The sequence below is a fragment of the Zeugodacus cucurbitae genome, chromosome 3, assembly GCF_028554725.1.
Source record: "Zeugodacus cucurbitae isolate PBARC_wt_2022May chromosome 3, idZeuCucr1.2, whole genome shotgun sequence".
In the NCBI taxonomy this organism is placed as follows: domain Eukaryota; kingdom Metazoa; phylum Arthropoda; class Insecta; order Diptera; family Tephritidae; genus Zeugodacus; species Zeugodacus cucurbitae.
In genome coordinates, this window is record NC_071668.1 from 53,344,441 (window position 1) to 53,352,704 (window position 8,264).

Genomic DNA, 8,264 nt, shown 5'->3' on the forward strand with positions numbered 1-8,264 from the left:
ACTAACAACAGCCTCAATCTCATGAGAGCGCAAAGTACTTTCTAGTGTAGGAGCTTTGCATGAGCGCTATGCCGGCTTTTCCGAATACTCTTCGAAATTGTAGCACGCAATTTGCTCTCGCATAATTTTTGTAAGCAACTTTCTGCATAACTACATCACTTGTTCAATTTCAAACAGTTGCAATATTGTATCCACGAGGTATCACTTTTACTACAACTGGTATAAAAACTCTACACTCACTAAGTCTGAGAAATATCTTTTTTACTCTTTACATTTGTTTTACTCTCGCTCTCTTTGAAGAGTGTGAGTATTTTCTCAAGTTGCTATGGTTAGTTCGCTCATATGTATATACAAGGCTCTATCCCATTCACTACGAATTCGTCCTTGACTCGATTCGCACTTGCTGGCTGGCTGGGTAGTTGGCAGTAGTCGCATGTTTAGACATTTTGTTTACACAATCCCTAGCAGGCAAGTAAGCACTACTAGTGTATTTACCGGTAGGTACTTGTACGAATATATGCACAAGACAAATATGTAAATGTCTACAAGAATTGTAACAATAATTTTATTTACTGCAGAAGGTAAGTCCTCGAATAAATATACATAGGCCGGTATTTCGAGTCTATCTGATGTAGTCACCTGAGTGATTTTAACCGATAAAATACCCACAAATAATCACGGCCAAAATTCCTTGAGAAGGGTATGTAGTCTTAAGGGGTTAGTGGTAGTCAGAGACACGAAAAAAGGAAGGGCGTGACCGAACTTTTTATACTCCCGCAATTTATTTATTTTTTTTTTTAATTTTATTAATATAACACACAATTTGACTCACATATTCGTCATATATGTATATGGTATAAAGTCCATTGAAAGTTGGTAACCCTAATATTAGGTATATGGGAACTAGGTGAAGTTATGACTCGATTTCACTCATTTTTGGAACAGAGACATATTATTAGAAGAAAAACATTCCCTCTGAATTTCTTCAATATATCTGAGAGACTTACTAATATTTTCGGTAAAAAATTAATTCGAATCCCTGAGGTCCTCATGTTCGATATATTGGGCCTTAAAAACTTGTGGTCCGATTTTGGAAGGGCGATGTCACGCTATAAATGCGGTATTTGTTCAGAGTTCTGTTCTGGTATCTTCACTAGTGCTTGCTTTATATATTGTAAAGTAAACAATTCAGATCGACTTCGAAGCTCTGGTATATGAGAAGTAGGCGTGGAAGGAATTATGAACCGAATTTTATTGAAATTGGACGAGTAGTTTCGGAGATATGGTTTTTGACCCATAAGTGGGCGCAACTAAGTCTAAAAACTCGACCGAGAAAAGAAAATTCTAGACTTCAGAAAGTCCAAAAAAAAGAACAAAAATTTGATTTGAATGATATGAGAATGATCCTGAGAGTATATTTCCACAATATTGGAATAAAATATCAAACAAGTGGCCATTTGTATTGGTGACCATTATTGAACTATTTTTGCTGCGTAGCTCTTAATGATAGACCCAGCAAATATCACACATATAACTCAATGTCTAATACTCGGTTCTTCCAGCACCTTTCAGATTTTTTAATCAAAACGGTCAGCACGCCATAAATAATCGTTTACGCATTTCATGGCGAATTAAAGAAAATAAATATTCAGACGAAGAAATAATAGAGTGATAAGTAAATCAAAGGCCGCCAAGTGGTGCGCCTAAGCACTAGCGTATGCTTGTAGATATGAGGGCGCTTGAAGAAATTGAGCAGTAAAATGATTTATTTTCCACTACACACATCGCTAGTTTTGCCTAATAACCGGACATTGCAGGCAAGAAGCTGAAAATTTTGCGCAAAGAGGGAAACCAAAGCGATTATAAGAAAATTCCCAGTGGAAAGTGAGAATTCAGTTGGGAACAATAAATTAACTGCACACAAATGCTCGTCACGAGACAAACAAGCAAACATGCACCCACATGGTTTTGTATTCGCATGATAATATATGTATCTATATGAGTATATTAGCAAATATGTATACCTTTTATGTATGAATGTACCCTTCTCCGTATAAACGGCGAGTGAATATGATTAGACTATTTGATGGCATTTAGGTTATAAAATATGAGGCAATTTGAACTATTCCAGTCTGTTGATAACATTAAACTGACGCGTCGGGTATACTACACAGTACTTTAAATTTATAGGCGACCCTTTTATTTTTCTTTACATAATCATTCTGTAAAATACTCTCACACTCACATACATACATATGTAATAATCTAAAGAAGATATTCGTAGATATTTATAGTATTAACTACTTATTAACGATATGTAGGCGCTATTAAGGACCACGTTTCACTGCTTTTAGTGTGGAATCACAATAATTTAAGCTTATCTTTATTTTTGAGATAGGAAATGCCATTTGATTGGGACTTATGGTTGTGATCGCTATATAAGCGACTTATATATCAGAATTGTCGTATCAAAAGAGTATTTCAACATTTTATTTAGCATCATATAATGATAAGAAACATATTGAAAACAAGTTAGGAATGGCTAAGTTCGGGTGCAACCGAACATTTTATACTCTCGCAATTTATTGAAGAAATTTTATTAAGATAACACACAATTTAACACATATGTATATTCGGCATAAAATCCAATAGAAAAACGAAAATCATCATATTTACTATATAGGCTGATGTAATTCCTAAACCGATTTACTCATTTTCACCACCAACATACATTATATCTAAGATTATAAGCTCATTCAATTTTGCTAAGATATTTCATATATTACCCGATTTATAAATACGATGGGCCGTATTTTTATTTTGAAATTTTTTTTCACAAGTGATGCCACAGTTCATATACAGTATGTGTGTAAAGTTTTATTCCGCTATTTTCATTTTAAAATATTATATACTGAATTTCATTGAACAATAAGTGGGCGATGCCACGCCCATTTTCCATTTTGTAAAAAAATCGGAGTGCAGTTTCTTTCTGCCATTTCTCCTGTAAAATTTAATGTTTCTGACTTTTTCGGTATTGAGTTAATGCACTTTTTGTAATTTTCAACCTAACCTTTGTATCTTATCTACATTTTTACTCAAGTTATCCGTAGCACGGACGGGCGGACATGCGGGTTTTGACTCGTCTCGTCACCCTGATCATTTTGATATATGTATATAACCCCATATCTAACTCCTTTAGTTTTATGTATTACAAACAACCGTTGTGTGAACAAAACTGTAATACTCTCTTAGCAATTTTTGTTTGTCTACTAGTTTTATTACTGGGTTAAGTCCTCTGGTCCCGATTTTATAGGGCGATGCTTCAGAGATATATATTGGGGTATATTGTTTGAGCGCACCAAAGTTATTGCGGCTTTGAAAGTAATCCAAATGTAACGGTACGCAAGGTGTCTTATAAATAATACTACAACCCATATTGAGTACGAATTTACTTACTCATTCTATTAAATAGTCGTTTTAAAATTCTTAGTTTTGTGTTCTCTAGAGAAAAACGATCACTTGCAAACTATTTCGAAGGATAAATATAAACTTATTTGACCCCTCACAATAAAAGGATGGACAGACAGACATTAAATAACATTAATTTTAATGAAATAACCGCTGACTAAACTAACTATTTTTAATGTCTTTCATCACTGCTGTTTAAACTACACTTACGTGTCTAATAAATTTTCTCTTGAAATGATTATATTTAATAGCGTATGCCAAAAGTTTATAATTCGCATTTGGTGGTCCTTTAATCACCCACGTTAGCAGTGGGAGAAAGAAAATTGAATACGCTTTAAACGTCAAATACTTACATGCAGTAACCTTAAACTCATTGACGCAGGACATTAATTTTCTCTCACTTTCACTCTATCAATTGCATATAAATTAATAGTATTTAAACTCTCAAGAGAATCAAAGTGAAACTGACATTCGGAAGGCAAAACAAATAAAACAAATTGAAGAGAATCGAAAACCATGGTATCGCTTGCCATCCAAATGAAACGAAGCATTGAAGCAGCAGCGAATGCTTGGTCACCGTCAATTTTTAATTGCAATTTCCGATTTAGTTCAAAAACTTATTAAGAAAGTTGGTCAAATGTTCCTCTCAGCAGCAATGCTGCAAGAGCTCTACAGCAAAACGAACCAAAAATGAACGAAGAAATATAACAGGAACGAAGTAAGGAATTGCAAAGCATTGCAGTTTAGCCAAAGTTTTCGACTAGTGTTTCAAATGCAACGTCAACTTCACCAACATCACTGCTTCAAGAAGCCATTTCTGCTCTCCTCTATTACTTTCAGCTATAGCTACTATCGACGTTTTTGATCTACATATAGAAAATGACTTGAAAAAGAATTACATAAAATCAGTATCAAACATTTCTTATTTCTAATTTGTTGCTTTGGTAACAGTCTTTACAGACATGCTTTTTAAAGAAGAAAAAGTTCAAAGACAGTATTAATTTTAGACGGCAAGGTTATTTTTTACTTTCAAAGGTGTGAGTGAAAGATTTTTCTTTCGTAAATTTCGCCGTACGTATGTATATTAAAATAGAACTCAATTAGATGATCAGATATGCAATTTGTCGATGTGGATTTAGTCTTTAAAATAAAAAAATGAAGATTTGGTTTATAAAAGTCTAAAGAAAAATAATGGCAAATCACTCTGATGCTCCGTACTCTGATTAAATTATATCGTGAAGCCAATTTAGTTAAAATTTTTTATGCATTTGTGCTAGTTTAGGTACTTGTTGCATGTTAATGTTAACACAATGGTTGTTTGTAATTTAAGTATATTGAGTCAGATACTGAATTATAAAAAAATTTATATGTACTTATTCGAAGACTATGTACGGCCATCTTGTTGTATTGGTTACAGGCACCATTATGAAGGAGCTGGACTCGATAGCATCTCCCTAAAAACATACATTATACTTCCCAAGTTAGTTTAGTTGTCAATTCACGGTCGGCAATGTCCAACCTCTGTGTGAGTTCTTCATCACTAATTGAAGGAAAGGCTGGACATCGAGATATGCAAATTAATGATATGTAAACTTCACAAACATTCTCTAGTAATGAATGTAATATCTTAAAAAAAACAGCCAAAAAAAAAATTAAAAATGGTTGCATTGGAAACATGTTATATTTAATTTCACTTCAAAATACCTTTGCATTCACTATATTTTCCAGAAGCAACCTTTCCCTGACGCAAACATCTAAAACAGTCTCACTGTGATTTAATGACAATGTATTCCCGATATTCTTTCCATTTATATGTATGACCGTATTTATAATATAATTGTGAAAGTTCTTAAAGTGATTGGGCTTCATTGTACCTTCTGGATCACATATTTCCATTGATTTTATAGAAATTAAATGAAATGATCATTCTGAATATGATCTCGCGAAATTTCTATTACTTAAAAGATCTGTTCTCATTCTCCAACCCCTCATTCAACATAAAATTCAAATTCAAATAAATACATACATACATAAGTACGTACTGTATCTAGGTACAAACGAATATACCCTATATAAATAATACGAATAAATTGCTATTTTATTCATTTAATTAAGCGAGTACTCGCATCTCTGCTAGCTATATTTGCCTCAGTTGCACATAGTACATACCACATGCCAATATGTGCAGTTATATGTGTTTATGCACCAGGTACGCTTTTTTGCTCTCATGAACGCAGTCAGTTGCATGCGAAACTCGATTTTGCGCACAAGAGCAGAGCGCAATATTATTGAGTGAAGTGGCAAATTGGACGTTATAACTCACCAAGGGGGTGTAGCTCAGTGGTAGAGTGCTCGCTTCGCATGTGAGAAGTCCCGGGTTCAAACCCCGGCACCTCCAGTTCAGGATTGAGTTGTTTCTTTTTTAATTTTTAAATACTTTCAAATTTGCTAGGAAATTTTTTTATTAATTTTGAAATTGCATTATTTTAAGATAAAATATTACCAATATTATGAAATAGATTTTGCATGCGACTTCATATGATGTTGTTCAAGGAGGACATATGTATGTATGTAACGTTTCAATTGATACAATAATTTCTTGGGAATATGCAGTGTTTAGTGTGGCATGAAAACTACATAACCAGAAGAAGTTCAACTACCCTAATTCTAACTGTGTTTTTATATGCAAATGCGAATACAGGTTTTCTGAATTGTATTATTATTTATTATACCTTATTTATCGAAAATTGAATACATCATGACTAGATAGTACCTTACATCGATATGTCTATGTTCTGTTGATGCATTAAACACGATTTCAAGGATTGCAGACAATTTTTCATGTTAAGACTTTCAGAGCTGGAGTGTTTTCGTCCATTCGGACAACATTACCAAGGCAGCGTAGCCGCTGTCTTTTTATTCGCTGAACTATGTCAATGTCGTCGTATAACTCGTACAGCTCATCGTTCCATCGTCTGCGGTATTCGCCGTTGCCAATGTTCTGAGTACAGTAAATCAAGCGCAACATTTTCTTCTCGAAAACTCCTAGTGTCGTCTCATCGTCCAAGCTTCTGCACCATAAAGCAGGACGGGAATGATAAGCGACTTGTAGAGTTCGATTTTGGTTCGTCGAGAGAGGACTTTACTGTTCAATTGCCTACTCAGTCCAAAGTAGCACCTATTGGCAAGAGTGATTCTGCGCTGGATGTTGCTTCCGATGATATCAATATCATCGGCATACACCAGGTATTTTTTCTATCACAACATGATATTTTACATGTCTATAATTCGAGTCAACAATTGGATAACCAATTACAATACCTACAATTCAATAATATCTCCACTAAAGATTGAGAAAACTGAAAATACATGGTACACTAGATCCTGAACTGTAAATCAAATATGAGTTTTGAATGATACAAATTAATCTTAATTAATTATTGTGAATGCTTGTATTTTCTTGGCTGAATCTTTTTACTATAATTTAATCTTATTTGGATTCAAGGACTCAAGCGTTTTAGCCAGCCTTAACTAACTAATGTTGACAAAGTCGGCTTTGTTGAATTTCGCCTTAGAACCGCCAATTAGTGCATTATTTCTTTGTTTCGATCTCGTTTGTATCAATGTTATATCCAAATATGTGTACATTAGTGTTTGATCCTCCAAGCATTAGAAATTAGTGAATCGAACAAACTATACGAGTAGTTTAAACAAACCTCAATACTAAATAATATTTTAGTAACGCCTAGTTTTCCCATATCTATGCCTTATATCTTCTAAAATTACTTTATACTTTAACTTTTAACCCTTTAAAATCATTATGCTTTTATATTTATACTCTCGCAACCTGTTGCACAGAGTATCATAGTTTTGTTCACATAACGGTTGTTTGTGTCACCAAGAAATATACGAGTTAGATATGGGGTTATATATACATAAATGATCAGGATGACGAGTAGATTTGAAATCCGGATGTCTGTCCGTCCGTCTGTCCGTCAGTCCGTCTGTCCGTCTGTCCGTGCAAGCGATATGTATGTGATTGGCGTTGCAACCGTTTAGCCGGTTATAGCCGAATCGACGATAGTGCGCCACCTGTCTCTCTCCTTTGCAGTTCGGCGCCAGTTGGAGATCCCAAGTGTAACCAGGTCGCTCTCCACCTGGTCCCTCCAACGGAGTGGAGGCCTTCCCCTTCCTCGGCTTCCTCCGGCGGGTACTGCATCGAACACTTTCAGGGCTGGAGTGTTTTCGTCCATTCGGACAGCATGACCTAGCCAGCGTAGCCGCTGTCTTTTTATTCGCTGAACTATGTCAATGTCGTCGTATAACTCGTACAGCTCATCGTTCCATCGTCTGCGGTATTCGCCGTTGCCAATGTCTGAGTACAGTAAATCAAGCGCAACATTTTCTTCTCGAAAACTCCTAGTGTCGTCTCATCGTCCAAGCTTCTGCACCATAAAGCAGGACGGGAATGATAAGCGACTTGTAGAGTTCGATTTTGGTTCGTCGAGAGAGGACTTTACTGTTCAATTGCCTACTCAGTCCAAAGTAGCACCTATTGGCAAGAGTGATTCTGCGCTGGATGTTGCTTCCGATGATATCAATATCATCGGCATACACCAGGTATTTTTTCTATCACAACATGATATTTTACATGTCTATAATTCGAGTCAACAATTGGATAACCAATTACAATACCTACAATTCAATAATATCTCCACTAAAGATTGAGAAAACTGAAAATACATGGTACACTAGATCCTGAACTGTAAATCAAATATGAGTTTTGAATGATACAA

General features: G+C 35.0%; 1 non-coding gene across 1 annotated transcript; it reads left to right on the forward strand.

Moving 5' to 3' along the window:
* The first annotated feature begins 5,794 nt into the window (after positions 1-5,794).
* Trnaa-cgc (transfer RNA alanine (anticodon CGC)) lies at positions 5,795-5,866 on the forward strand. The gene has a single exon. It is a non-coding gene; the product is annotated as a tRNA-Ala (tRNA).
* Positions 5,867-8,264: the final 2,398 nt, after the last annotated feature.